We start from the raw sequence: 15,699 nt of genomic DNA on the forward strand, positions 1-15,699 counted from the left end.
TAGTGCCTGTTAAGTACGAGTTTTTATATCTGGGTTGTCGTGATGGTTTTGTAGACACCCAGGGTATGTTTTGTAATTATGGGAATGTATGTCCTAGCTTTGTATAGACTCGGTTATGGTACTGTACATGTATATAAAGACTGTATTTCGCTATGTATTTGATGAGTATGGATGTGTATATTATGATTGTATGGGCATCCGTGTACCCCACAGGGTCGGACCCTCTTTTGGTGTGGTATCATATATGTTTTATCTAATACAGAGACAAGTTAGGTTACTATATTGACAGCCAAGACCTATCTGCGGGTTCGGGGCGTGACATCTGGGCTGGATTACCGTCCGCTCAGGCCACGCATGGAATACAACATAATCACAACACAATTTGTGTACAAATATTATGCTTCTCAATCAAGCATATTTGCACTAGTTATAATCAAAGCACACCAATAATGTAAGAACAATAAGCTCAATGGTGTATATGTGCAATCAACATTCAGAAAAGTGATTATCTCAAATCAAGTATAAGAGTGTATCTACAAGCAAGTATTTGAAACTAAGTAATGACAAAATCTCAATCTCAGTTTAGGGTTTTAAAGATTCAAACCAATGGAAATTTAGAATATCTCAAAAATAGTTTTCTCAATATCAAAGCACAAGGAGATATTCCGATCTAAACTTGTAAAAATATTTTTGCACACAAAAAATATGAGCTAAGGTGTCTTGCAATGAGTGCAAAGACCCACAAGCTCTAAGTTTTCCCACTCAAAAGATTTATTAAATTAAATATGGAGGGAAAACTAAGCTCAACCCTCAATCCAAAAATCAACAATGTAATGAACAAATGAGGGTTTCTAACAATAGCACACAATGAATAACACACTCACAAACCTAGATTTCTCAAAGGAATGATAGTATATGAGTGTATAGGGCTTGTATGAGGAAATAGGGTTTAGGAAATTTTAGAGGATTTTTTTGCCTAATCAAAGTGCTAATTACTTCATAATCCAAGCAAATGAACCTCTATATATAGAGAAGGTTAAAATTATAACCGTTGGGGATACACAAGGTATTATTAAATTTATTTTAAAACTGTTTAGGAAAATTAACACTATTTAACTTAAATTAACCACAACAAAAATTAGGACAACCCAAGAGTTTTGGGCGTCTGACCCTTGGTTCGGTCGAAGATATTGTATACTAATTTCTTGTATAAATGATTTTGTAGGGTTTGCGACTGTCAGACCACTACGACGATGACATACACTACAATCGGGTTGATGCACTACAACTTTAATTTTGACTTTTCTTGTATTCTGGACTTTCTGAACATAATTATTTTTTATTTTTTTAATTTGAATTTATATTTTTATATATGTATTTGAATTTTGAATAATTTATTAGTGTTTTAGTAATTCTGCTTTAATTTTATGTATGCTAAAATGTAATTACAGGTTTCTACAGGAATTTAAAAAAAAAGAATTATTTCAAAGTATTAGTGACGGTTTACAAAACCGTTACTAATAATAGTAGGACGAACTTTTAGTGATGATTTATTAATTGCTACTAAAAGTCTAAAACCGTCACTATAGAATCACCATTTTCTACGTTTAATTTCATCACAAAAGGCACATTAATATTAGTAACGATTTTATAATCGTTAGTGATGGTTCTAGTAATCGTTACTAAAAGCGTAACATTAGTGACGGTTTATTAAGCGTCACTAATCACTAATAGTTTTAGTGACGGTTTTATAATTTCGTCACTAATAAGTATTAGTATCCGCAGATATGGTAACAAAGTTGGAACCATCGCTAATATCGGCAAAAACGTGACTAATACTATTAGTGGCGATTTTTTGATTATTAGTGACGGTTTAAAATCGTCACTAATAACCTTTTTTCTTGTAATGTGTTAATACCAAAAGAGTCCATAGGTGTGTTTGATACACATAGGTGAGCACCAACTTAATCCAAAAGTTTAAATTCATTGGGTCTTGGACCCAACCATGTATACAAATACCTATCATTCATTAAAATTTTGCAATATGAGACAAACTCACAAGTGTAATTCTTAACACATATATAATTTTAAAAAATCTTGAAAATGTATTAAGTTATAAATCTTATATGTTGAGACACATAAAGCTTACACTCAAATTGATTTTAAAAACTTAAATTAATTTATTCTGCACTCTCAATCAATTGCACGTTTTTTTTTAGGGTGTTGATCCAATCAATTTTTATATTAACCTTACCGCTGAATATTCTTTTGCCAATGGACCTCGTAAGAGAGAGAGAGAGAGATGGGCTTATTTGAGTATGTTAGAAAGTTCAGAGGTGTTTATTAACAATAGGGAAAACTTTAGGGGTAGAAATTGTAATTTATCCATAATAGGAGGGGGTCCATATTGGAGGCTTGGGGGATGGAAAGAGCTTTCTAGAGGGATCGGAGCACTTTTAGCTCTGTACCATTTCAATTTTCACATGCATGCGGCCAGCTAGTGAAGGGGATATTCGCCGCCTATTGTTTTTTCTTTTTTCTCTTTTTATAAACAAATTTTTCGTTTGGGCAATGGGTTGCGTGCATCAATTGTGTTTATATTTATTTTTTATTTCTTTTTTTTTTGTTAAAAAAATGAGAATAACGTGCTTGCCGGTAGTTAATTTATTATTATTATTATTATTATTATTATTATTATTATGATTTTTAGTCATTATTATGATTGTTAAAAAATATCTAAAACTAATCGAATTAAAATTTTGATTAATTAATTTGTTCAATTCAAAATTTATTTATTTTTTATAATTGTAGTTATTGATTTACTTTTAAATTTTTAATATTCATGAATGGACAATTATCTAAATTGAATTGATATATAAATTAATGTATCTTAAAGTGAAGGTGTACACATATTTTTGTATGGTTATGGGGTGACTGTACAATTGATATACCTAGTCGTAATAATGTGTTATTATAGTATCAAATTTTATTTTATGCATTTAACACCTTGTTCGCAATTCTTTCAACCGTCAATTTTTTATTAATTTACCATGCCTATTGCCTCTGAGCTGAGCCAAATCCAAGCTTGGGGGCATGTCCTGACCCTGAACTTTGGCATACCCTGCCTCACAGGCTTAGAGATCTTCTCTCTCTCTCTCTCCTCCCTCAGAGGCGAGGCGTTTAATGTCACCCACTGCCTCTCTCTCTCTCTCGCTCTGTTTTTCTTTCTGTCTACGCTTTCTCTGCGTAGCAGGGACTCAAGGCCCATTTGCCGTTTTCGTTACGTGCATGCCGCCAGCCGGTGACGGTGACGGTGACGGGTATTTGCGACCCTTTTTTTTTTTTTTAATCATGGAAAATGAGCACACGGCGGTATGGGCTGACAGCGACCCTCCCTCTTGATCACCGTTAGTATTCTGAGGAAATAGTGTGACGGGGAATCCTTCCCCCGAATATTGAGAATTGTTCCCGAGAATAATTTGGAAAGAGCCTCTGTCGGTGTTGGCCTTCCGCAACTAACAGTAATTAACAATAATATTGGCAACAACAGTGATTATATATATATATATATATATATATTAACATTTATAAAAAATAATTAATCTGATAATTATGTATTAGAAAAAAAAATTTGAAGAGGAAATCGGGATGGGGGAGGAGGAGGCAACAATGGCAGAGTGATATACGTAATACAAAAGTTGGATTACAAATGCAGATAGATAGCAAAGCGGAGTGTTAGAAAACAAAGGGTTGAAAATAGAACCATATGAAATAAATTTTTTCTTAAAAAAGGTTTAGGCATTATGTTACAAATTGAAGCATAATGGAGATTTAAATTCTTAATGAATGACACTCAAAAGTTAATATAGATTTTTTTAAAAATTATCACTTGGAGGATTACCAACTTTCCCTTTTTAACCTTTTAAGAATAGTTATATATATAGATACATACATACATATATATATATATATATATATATGAATAATGTATTTATAACACAATAGAGAATGTAAACAATTTGCGCAAAAAAACCCAATGAAGCTTTCATTTCAGGCGATAAGACTGAAATTATCAAAATGAGAGATCTAGGCAAAAACCTTAAGAGGGTTTTGTGGCTATAGAGTAGAGTAGGTGGGGAAAAGAGGGGCTGCCTTGCAAAGGGGATTTTGTAGTGAATGGGCTACACTAATATTAGAGGCTTTGAAATTAAAATTAGGTCGCGTATGGGCCTCAAATTCATAACATTGCCCAACTAGGCTTACAAAATAGCACAAACCCACAGTGAGCCTCAAATTCCAAATAAGCCACAAAAAACCCAGTGAATCTTTCATTTTAAGCCGTGAGATTGAAATAATCAATAACGTCTAGGCAAGCATCTTAGATGATACCAGAATTAGATTAAAAAGAATGAATGTAAAAAACCTAAGGTTTTGCGATATAATGGTCGGACAAAATTGGGTGCCTATATATATATATTAACATATATATAAGCGTTTTTCTCCACTTTAGTGTTCAATATTTATTTTCTAAAATATATTTAAATAAATATTGATTTAGTATGATGATATAGAAAAATGCAGGTTTATTGGGTTTTTTTGCCCAACAATTACAATAAGTCACAATATATTAAAGAAATTGAAGTGTGAGAAGTAATTAACTGATCTATCATCTTTTAGTCATAAATTTCTAATTATGACATTTTGTGCATTCTAGGCAACATGATTTGTTAATTGCATAATTTATTTTGGTTACCCCTTGTGGCATTTTCTTCTCTAAATACTTGTCTTGTGGTTACAATTATGCTCAATCAAAAAAGAGATGCAATAGAAATAAAGCTCTTGGAGTGTAGAATCAGAGAACGCATTCTGCCCTCTGCATAAGCTGGACGATTTCAACTATATATTTATATATTAAGCATGATCAACGTTTGAACAACAGCTGGCCTTAATTTAATGCCCGACGGACAGAATTCTTGATAATCGGATCATCAGCTCAGCCTGCTTTCGGGACAACTAAATTTCCATGAATAATCTTGAGTTGCAAGAGAAAGTGGAAGTCAACAATTCAAATGAGCAGCGTTTTAATGTTAAATTTATAGAATAAGCAATAAAACATATTTAATCCAAGCGATAATCATTTTCCAAATAATGACTGATAACCAGAAGATATTTTACCAAAGTAACTCATTAAAATTTCTGGCGAGTCATCCATCAATGTTTCTTATGAAGCATATCTATCTATCACAACTTCTATCACTACTCCTATCACAGCATCTATCCCAGCTCCTATTAATGTTTCTATCACAGCTTTTTATGAAGCTTCTCATCCAATAATTTCGACATTAACACTGGTGTTCTGGAAATCATCAAAACAAACTCATACGCACACAAGTTCTTTCAACATTATTAACACATGTTATGGCATGATTCATATCAGATCTGGAAATGAAGATGAGAGAATGTTTTGGTTGGAACTTTCCGGTCCATGTTTCGATTTGAACTCGCCAGCCCCTTTTGTTCTGCGTGTGGAGCAAACTTTAGTGAGCTAGGCGTTTTTTGCTGGACAGTACCTATTGTGTGTTCTGCACTCACCTGTTTTTTTAACACATTTCTACATGGTTAAGAAATGACGGGCGACCTGACCTCCAAAGGGATCTGAGTGGGCTGCGGCAGCGACGGCCCTGAGTCCAGCACAGGCGACGGCCCGTTTGTGTGACTCGGCGGGTGGACTGGACCCGCTGCTGTCTCGCTCCGTGTTTCTTAACCTCCATGGGGACTTACCGGGAAGATAGCCAGGGATGGTCTCCCACCGGCACGCGTTCAGGCGGAAAACAGCAGAAGTCCATTCTGAAAGGGCCGATCCTCCGCGAGACTCCACATGGAGTACTGACTCCACATGGAACAACACCAGATTTGCGGAGGCAGTACTCCATGTGGAGTCTCGCGGAGGACCGGCCTTTCAGAATGAACTTCTGCTGATTCCCGCAGGAACGCCGTGCCGGTGGGAGACGATCGCTGGCTATATCCCCGGTAAGTTGCCCATGGAGGTCGAGAAACACTCAGTTGGAGAGAGACAGACGCGGGTCCAGTTCACCCGCCGAGTCACGCGAACGGGCCGTCGCCTGTCCTGGACTCAGGGCAGGCCCCCCCGCCGCCGCTGCCCACTCAGATCCCTTTGGAGGTCAGGTCGCCCGTCATTTCTTAACACTGTTCGTGGTACTATTCATCAACACCGTGCACAGATCTCTCACTCCAAGTCGAGTTTGAGGGTTGTTTCTGCCCCGGGGGTGAAATGAAGTAATCATGTTCTTCTATTCAAAGCCTTGTTCTTTTGTAAGGTTGTGAAAAGCTCCTGGAAGTACTTCTCACCCGGATGTGCTGCCCGTTGTGCCTTGTTTAGAGGGCTGTCATTGCCATTTCGTCAAGGGCGTCTCTATTGCATATTCCTGGGGGAAAAAAAAGTGCATGTGATACTTGCAGAGGAGTTATAAACCAAACTGAGCAGCTCAGGCATCAAATTATTGAATCCATACCTTTTGGTAGAGCTGGCTCTGACGGTGCGAAGCGAAGGAGGCTTGAAGTTGCAGAAGCTCCAACCATGGGAGAGCAGCTTTGGAGCTAGCACACTTCAAAGAAGATGGCCTGGTCTTCCTCCGGGGGTAATGGGGGAAATCCTTTGCAATGTAGGGTTTTCACTGATGCAGCGATGGAAGAGAGGGTAGAGAGTGATAAAACAGCAGTGGAAACAGAAAACGGAAGAGAAAGGAAAATGAAACAGAATTGTATTGAATTCTCTGCGCTCGGTTACATTGCTGCAGGCTACAGGATATATATAACAAAAAATAGAATATTGTTGCAACAGATTTCAGCCACAGCGAATGTAACCTTTACACGTGTATGTATAACTGAAATTATTCTTGAGCATTCTGAGTTGGCACATGGGCAGATGAGGTGTCCATTGAGAGCTGTTCCTGTGTGGGAATGGTACTGCTAATATATATTAAGGAATTGTACCATTCCAGTGGTCTGCCAATTCCGCCCCGTCTCCCCAAATTATTCCCTCTGTGAATGCGAACTTCTTTTGATCCCTCCTTACAAAATTATTAATAAATATAAAAGGAAGCCTTTTTACTCGACTCTGCAAATTTTTTTTTCCTTTTTTACCGGCTAATTAATTTACCATGCCTAAATGCGTGGCAAAAAATTAAAAATGGACTGTTGAATATTATGAATTTATGACTTTTACTTGTTATTATGATTGTTCAAAAATATCTAAAACTAAACCGAATTAAAATTTTTATTTACTAACTTGTTCAATTCTAATTTTATTTATTTATTTTATAATTTTTAATATTCATGAATGAATAATTACCTAAATTGAATTGATATATAAATTAATGTATCTTAAAGTGACGAGCAATTTGTACATATATTTTGGGGTGATTATAATAAATACAGTGTGACTGCACACATTAAATCAAAATCTAAAAAATTATTTTTATTTTAAAAAATGATAATATTATGAGAAACAATTTAGGTAAAATGATCGAATCGTACCATTGGTCAACTGAATTGTCAATTAGTTGATGAGTTTGCATAATTTTTGATTTACCAAAGCATTGAATCAAAACTTTCAATTTTATTTGATAATTAAATCATAAACATTTTTTGTCGTGATAATGTGTTATCTTAGTGCCAGATTTAATTTTATGCATTTAACATCTTGTTCACAAATCTTTCAAGTTAATAATTAAAAGAAAATTATCATGCGAATTTAGAATAAAACTAAAATAAAACATCCATAAATTTTGTAAAATATTTTAAATAATGTATTAGAAGAAAAAGTGTAAGGTGAGCATTTTTAACCCTCGAGGGTTGAATCATAATTTCCATTTTTTGAAAAAAAATGTAAATAAATTACACATATTTTTTAAAAATTTTTAAGAAAATATAAATAAAAATTGTAAACAATTGGTTGGTCATTCAAAAATAGCAAAAACCGAAAAAAAAAAAATGTTGCTCACTTGAATTCATTATGTATATGATGACGAGAGAAAGCTATACTATTACAAAATTAAAATTATTTTGAAGATTTAAAATACAACTCTGTATTATTTTGAAAAGGTTGAAGTTCAAGAGTTTCACAAATTAATTCATATTTTATGACATTCCTTCTATATAAAAAAATCTCACACACACGAAATGCGTAAACTACAAGTAAAATGATGCAAAAAGTGTGCCTTTTATACAAATACATATATCTTTGATATTTAATGTATTAACCTTTTTGGAATTTAATACTTAAGATTGACTTTCAAGATGTTTTGGGCATGCCTCTCATTCTCATGCAAAAAACTCAATTATTATTAATTTTAATTTTTACATATCTTTTTTTCCATATTTTGAGTCGTAAATACAAAACAATGAGCACGACACGTGATGGATGAATCATTCTTGGTTTGTACTAAAACAATTTGTGGATTGAATGAACAGATTTTATCTGTGCAAAGGAATAAAATAAAGAGTGAAAACTTTTTTTTTTTTTTTTTCCGGTGGTGGTAAAAAACAAACCATTGCATTGTTAATGAATAAGATATATTTAAATAACCTATACCGATAATGTTGCGGGATAAAATGGTAATGACCTGCAAGACTGCTCTCCGACTTTCGATGACCTGAAAAGAGTAAAAGCAAAACAGGCTTGGAGGACTCAAGGTGTGTTCCAGAGGATCACTCTGATGCTTAAGTAAAGGAAATGCTTCACAGAAGTTGAATGCAATAGTAAATGTGTGTCACGAATGAGGTACCTTCGCTTGTTTATACGCCCTCCCTTTTTATAGTGACATGGGTTAACCCTTGAGTTGAATTGTCTTTATGGCGCGGGGGCGTAAATCGCTCATGAATCATAAAGTGCTCACGTATATCACTCCAAGCGTTTAAGACACTAGCGTGGATCTCTCCTCCTCTTTATTGAGTTAGAGCTGATTGCTCTCGCTAGAGGGTCTAACATCAAGGATCTTTAATTTTTTTTTTAAAAAAAAGTTTGCAATGGCATCAAATTAGTCTCAAAATTTAAAGCATTGCTTAGATAAAATGTCACATTAACAAAAACCATATGAATAAAACTAAGATTAGTTTAACAAAATTTGGGCTTATAGATTTCTAATTTACCAAGTGGGATTGACCATTGTACTTTTCCTTTTATAGGAAAAATTTATTATTTAATTATTAATTTTTTTAGAAAAAGTTTACTATTTAGCTATTAATTTTTTTCTCTCTCACAATTTTGTACTTCAAGTTTCATGGATGATCCCATGCATACAAAATTTAAAGAAGTTATTCAATGCACTTTGAGCATTTTCTTACAAAATTGTTATTGTATTATAAATAAATCAAGTAATTCACGAACAACTCAAGTAATTGTGGAATATTTTGCGATGCAAATTACTTTCAAGGGTTATCATTTTCCAAGTCTAGCAATTCTAAGCGATTATGGTGGAATGGAATTGGATAAAAATAAATTAAAATGAAAATTTGAATAAAGAGGGAGACCAAATTAAGTAATAAATTTGATTTCATTCTTCCATATTTCATTTCATTTATGTGTACCAAACTTCCAATCACCATTTAATTTTTGTGTTCTTTTATTTGATGGCCTAGAAAAAAATCAACAAGTTTTTTTTATTCTTAGTTAGCCTCAAAACAGTTGGCCTTGAAAAATATTAATCCCTATTTATCATAATTATCTTATTAATTTGATGATTTGAATTTTGAAATTTGAAGCAGGTCGTTTCACGGATTTCAAATGGCACAAAAATAGAATAAATATATTTTGATGTGCAGTGAATATCATTAATAAAGTAATTAAATAATAATTATGTAGGATAACCTCATCAAGAACAAGGTCATCCTTATTTCGCAATTATTTCTACTTATTTTTCCTATAATCCTATGATCCAATCCCAACGCATTAGGCATTAGCAAGATCCACACTTAATGACTAATGGGGTTATTATTGATCACCATGATGTGATAAAATATATATATATCAAATTCTAGACTTCAATGATATTCTAGGATCATGGTGCCCAACTCTTGAGGAAATATGATCACGTCGTATATGGCGAGAGCTAACAAATGCAACTGAGCCTCTTTACCTTTCTCCTTTTCTAGCAGCGCTTTCAAGCATTTCCAAGTGACTTTTTTATTTTCCTCTGTAGTCCTTTGAATCTTGATCCCGACAACATTATACAACACTCTTGCTAAGGACGTTCTAGGATCAGGTACATAGGTCTAGTACGGTGATCGTTGTTTCATTAGATGTAGTAGCATCATCGGAGCCATGTCTATTCCATTTATTGTAAATCATACATACGGGGGATTTTAGAAGTCTACCAATGCTTTCACCATCTGAGGATTCATTAATATATGTAATAGGAAATCGATATGGTTGTATAATTGAAAGAATTCCAAATGGCACTGTGGTGTCCATCCTTTCCAGATAATTTTCAACTCATCTAGAGGGTTCAATCGGGTGTATATATAGACTTTGGCTGGCAGCTTCACCACTGACTCTTTGTTCATGATATCACCCCATTGTTCCTGCTGACTTTCGGAGTATGACCATACTGTGGACTCAGTCTCCCAGTAAACTATTGTATCCTCCATGAATGAATCCGGTCTTTTCCGGAACCTTGGTAAAGTGAATGAAATGCCTACATGGATGCAATATGTCAATGATAATATCATACTACTCAAAGTACAAGCACGAGATCACGCTGAGAAGGATGGAGCTTCTATCCCAACCCGAGGTGGGTTCATACATAGGATTCTCTAGGGCCCTATCCTAGGCAAAGAGCTTCAGATGATTATGTGTTGTTAGGCTTTAATCCCTACTACAAAAGGTCCCCAGATTAAAATTTCATCTTCCCTCACAGAGGTCTGGACCAAACCTGAACTGAGTGGAGTGGTTCACAAGTCCCATCAAGCTTTAGCTACGTACAAAAGGACGAACTCTATTACACTCTTATCTAATCTTAGTAGGTAAGGCCCGGGTACAGAGAGTGAGAGTGTGTGAATTTCTCCAATTTTAACTTAATTCCTCCACCCCACATTCATCCACACATTTTTCCAAGCAACATATTCACATGGTTAAAAGTATGTATAGTTAATCACATGCTTTCACAAATAATTACATGCTTAGAAGTATGTATAACTAACCACATGCTTGTCAGATTATTCACAATCATTCACATGCTTGACAAGTCATTCACAACCAATCATATGTTTGACATGGAAAATATTCACAAGTATTCACATGCCTTTTCAAAGTAAACCAAGTATTTACAGTTAATTCTATATTGTTCATAACATATGTGTGTATTCAAATTATACAAAATGAAAGGAAGTACTTAGAAGGCTTATTGAATTCGAATTCAAGGATAATCTTCGATTAATCATTGGCTCGACTCTCAAGTCCCCAACAGAGTCGCCAACCTGTTGCGACGTTCCTAGACGCGAACTTGAGACCACTAAAAAGAGAGTGATTTTAAACCACTCTTGTATTGCATGCACTTACGAATGGACATAATTTGGTTTAGCGATTCATTCTTTAAACCATTAATTGATCTAGATTTATATTTATATGAAATCATTTCAAATTACAGGCACAACTATGTTGTGTTTAGTGTGGATAATTGCCCTATTGGATTGTGAAAAATTGAATCGCACTTGAATGCGCTATAAGGTGAAGTTCATATTTATTTATTTATTTTCAGTATTGCTCCCACACTAGAGTGATTGAGTAATGTCAAATTTGAATGTAAGAAAATTTTGAAATAGTTTAAAATCTTAAAATAGAGGTCAAGTTTGGAGCCTTTTGTAGTTTTTTTTTTTTTTTTTCCTAAAAAATTTCCCAAATAAATCATAGGGTGACATGTTAACACTTAGATCTAACCAAATAAATCGTAAAATTTGATGCAAGCCCCAATAATATAGTTTATGAATATCTTAAAAACAATAATTAATATTTTCTTGGGATTAGAAGAATCAAACTCTTTGTAAATTATATAATATTATTAGCACAATAAGATGCAAATTTGTAGTATTGATAATAACAATTTATGCTATAAAATGAAATTTTGACAATTTATATGATTAATCATTATATATATTCGTAATTAATTGGATCTTTATAAAGACCAAAAATTTCGTGAATTATAGTTGATTTACACATAACCATATCAACTTTTTAACCAAATTTTTAGCTACTACTCTATACGCTTAATATCTAGAAAGTAATATTATCATTACAAGCAAGAACTTAGTCCTAAAAAAGAATATAATTAGCACAATAAGATTAAAAAAAACAGTCCTTTCATATTTTCATCCTGAGTTTGCTCATTTCATCAATTCCATGTGTAAAATAGAACTTCTTCCCAAAGGTATAAAATTCTTACACAAAGATATTAAATAGCCTTGTCTTGAAATTGATTTCTAGAACAAAATTTAGAAGTATGTGGTTATTTATAAAATGCCTATTAAAAAAAATAGTTAAGAGATTGCAAGCAATTCTAATGTTAGGATCATGAATTGCTGAATTAAAGTACTTCTAGACTCCCCCAACATATTGAGGACAACATAAATAGATGTATTCCCTTTAAACAAAAGTAAGAATTAGCGTGTTCTATTAGGTCTTAATTATTTTAATTACCTTTTGTTTCTTAATGTTTCATCCACTATTTATCGACCCAAAGGAAGGAATAGGAAGGAGAGAAAAGGATCGAGTTTGATCTATATATATATACATATATTCGCATTTGAGCTATATATATTCGCAACGTAAATGAATACAATCTAACAGTTAAAGAAAAGGAAAGGAAAAATTAGAGATCAACTAACAAAGAGTTTGCCTGATTTCATGTATCATTAATATTTTTTTGTACAATGTTAGCTTTTAATCAAATTATCACACATGTCCATACGCATATGAGTAGATGAGTAGGTCATCATAACTTGAGAACAAAAAAGAAGAAGTGTGAGTTTTTTATACTATGATAAGGGGAAGATGAAAAGAATAAGGAGTTAAAATGTTGGAAGGTGAAGAGATTAGAAAACAAAGGGTTGAGAAGGGGAACCATATGGAATTTTTTTATTTTTATTTTTCAAAGTATTTTAGGCATTATGTTACAAATTGGAGCATAACGAAGATTTAAATTTTAAATGAATGACACTCAAAAGTTAATATAGGTTTTTTAAAAAATTATCACTTGGAGGATTACCAACTTTCCCTTTTTAACCTTTTAAGAGTAGTCCTTTATGGGCCTCAAATTCATAACATGCCCAACTAGGCTTATAAAATAGCACAAACCCACGGTGAGCCTCAAATTCCAAATAAGTACAACTGGGCTTTAAAATACACACAGACCTATATGGTAGGCCTCAAATTCCAAATAAGCCACAAAAAACCCAGTGAACCTTTCATTTTACTCGTCTTGCGGTTACAATTATGCTCAATCAAAACAGAGGTGCAATAGAAATAAAGCTCTTGGAGTGTAGAATCAGAGAACGCCTTGCCCAAAGTATGTATATATTCTGCCCTCTGCATAAGCTGGGCGATTTCAACTATATATTTATATATTAAGCATGATCAACGTTTGAACAACAGCTGGCCTTAATTTAATGCCCGACGGACAGAATTCTTGATAATCGAATCATCAGCTCAGCCTGCTTTCGGGACAACTAAATTTCCATGAATAATCTTGAGTTGCAAGAGAAAGTGGAAGTCAACAATTCAAATGAGCAGCGTTTTAATGTTAAATTTATAGAATAAGCAATAAAACATATTTAATCCAAGCGATAATCATTTTCCAAATAATGACTGATAACCAGAAGATATTTTACCAAAGTAACTCATTGAAATTTCTGGCGAGTCATCCATCAATGTTTCTTATGAAGCATATCTATCTATCACAACTTCTATCACTACTCCTATCACAGCATCTATCCCAGCTCCTATTAATGTTTCTATCACAGCTTTTTATGAAGCTTCTCATCCAATAATTTCGACATTAACACTGGTGTTTTGGAAATCATCAAAACAAACTCATACGCACACAAGTTCTTTCGACATTATTAACACATGTTATGGCAGATCTGGAAATGTAGATGAGAGAATGTTTTGGTTGGAACTTTCCGGTCCATGTTTTGATTTGAACTCGCCAGCCCCTTTTGTTCTGCGTGTGGAGCAAACTTTAGTGAGCTAGGCGTTTTTTGCTGGACGGTACCTATTGTGTGTTCTGCACACACCTGTTTTTGTAACACATTTCTACATGGTTAAGAAATGACGGGCGACCTGACCTCCAAAGGGATCTGAGTGGGCAGCGGCAGCGACGGCCCTGAGTCCAGCACAGGCGACGGCCCGTTTGTGTGACTCGGCGGGTGGACTGGACCCGCTGCTGCCTCGCTCCGTGTTTCTTAACCTCCATGGGGACTTACCGGGAAGATAGCCAGGGATGGTCTCCCACCGGCACGCGTTCAGGCGGAAAACAGCAGAAGTCCATTCTGAAAGGGCCGATCCTCCGCGAGACTCCACATGGAGTACTGACTCCACATGGAACAACACCAGATTTGCGGAGGCAGTACTCCATGTGGAGTCTCGCGGAGGACCGGCCTTTCAGAATGAACTTCTGCTGATTCCCGCAGGAACGCCGTGCCGGTGGGAGACGATCGCTGGCTATATCCCCGGTAAGTCGCCCATGGAGGTCGAGAAACACTCAGTTGGAGAGAGACAGACGCGGGTCCAGTTCACCCGCCGAGTCACGCGAACGGGCCGTCGCCTGTCCTGGACTCAGGGCAGGCCCCCCCGCCGCCGCTGCCCACTCAGATCCCTTTGGAGGTCAGGTCGCCCGTCATTTCTTAACACTGTTCATGGTACTATTCATCAACACCGTGCACAGATCTCTCACTCCAAGTCGAGTTTGAGGGTTGTTTCTGCCCCGGGGGTGAAATGAAGTAATCATGTTCTTCTATTCAAAGCCTTGTTCTTTTGTAAGGTTGTGAAAAGCTCCTGGAAGTACTTCTCACCCGGATGTGCTGCCCGTTGTGCCTTGTTTAGAGGGCTGTCACTGCCATTTCTTCAAGGGCGTCTCCATTGCATAGTCCTGGGGTAAAAAAAAGTGCATGTGATACTTGCAGAGGAGTTATAAACCAAACTGAACAGCTCAGGCATCAAATTATTGAATCCATACCTTTTGGTAGAGCTGGCTCTGACGGTGCGAAGCGAAGGAGGCTTGAAGTTGCAGAAGCTCCAACCATGGGAGAGCAGCTTTGGAGCTAGCACACTTCAAAGAAGATGGCCTGGTCTTCCTCCGGGGGTAATGGGGGAAATCCTTTGCAATGTAGGGTTTTCACTGATGGAGCGATGGAAGAGAGGGTAGAGAGTGATAAAACAGCAGTGGAAACAGAAAACGGAAGAGAAAGGAAAATGAAACAGAATTGTATTGAATTATCTGCGCTCGGTTACACTGCTGCAGGCTACAGGATATTTATAACAAAAAATAGAATATTGTTGCAACAGATTTCAGCCACAGCGAATGTAACCTTTACACGTGTATAACTGAAATTATTCTTGAGCATTCTGAGTTGGCACACGGGCAGATGAGGTGTCATTGAGAGCTGCTCCTGTGTAGGAATGGTAAC

At 35.4% G+C, this 15,699-nt stretch overlaps 1 long non-coding RNA gene across 1 annotated transcript; it reads right to left on the minus strand.

The window, feature by feature from the left end:
• Nucleotides 1-13,791: 13,791 nt before the first annotated feature.
• Nucleotides 13,792-15,517, minus strand: LOC131144573 (uncharacterized). The gene is made up of 3 exons (XR_009133843.1): nt 15,249-15,517; nt 14,936-15,161; nt 13,792-14,353 (listed from the first exon to the last, which is right to left on the minus strand). It is a non-coding gene; the product is annotated as an uncharacterized LOC131144573 (long non-coding RNA).
• Between the last annotated feature and the right edge of the window lie 182 nt (nt 15,518-15,699).

This window comes from Malania oleifera, chromosome 12 (assembly GCF_029873635.1).
Source record: "Malania oleifera isolate guangnan ecotype guangnan chromosome 12, ASM2987363v1, whole genome shotgun sequence".
In the NCBI taxonomy this organism is placed as follows: domain Eukaryota; kingdom Viridiplantae; phylum Streptophyta; class Magnoliopsida; order Santalales; family Ximeniaceae; genus Malania; species Malania oleifera.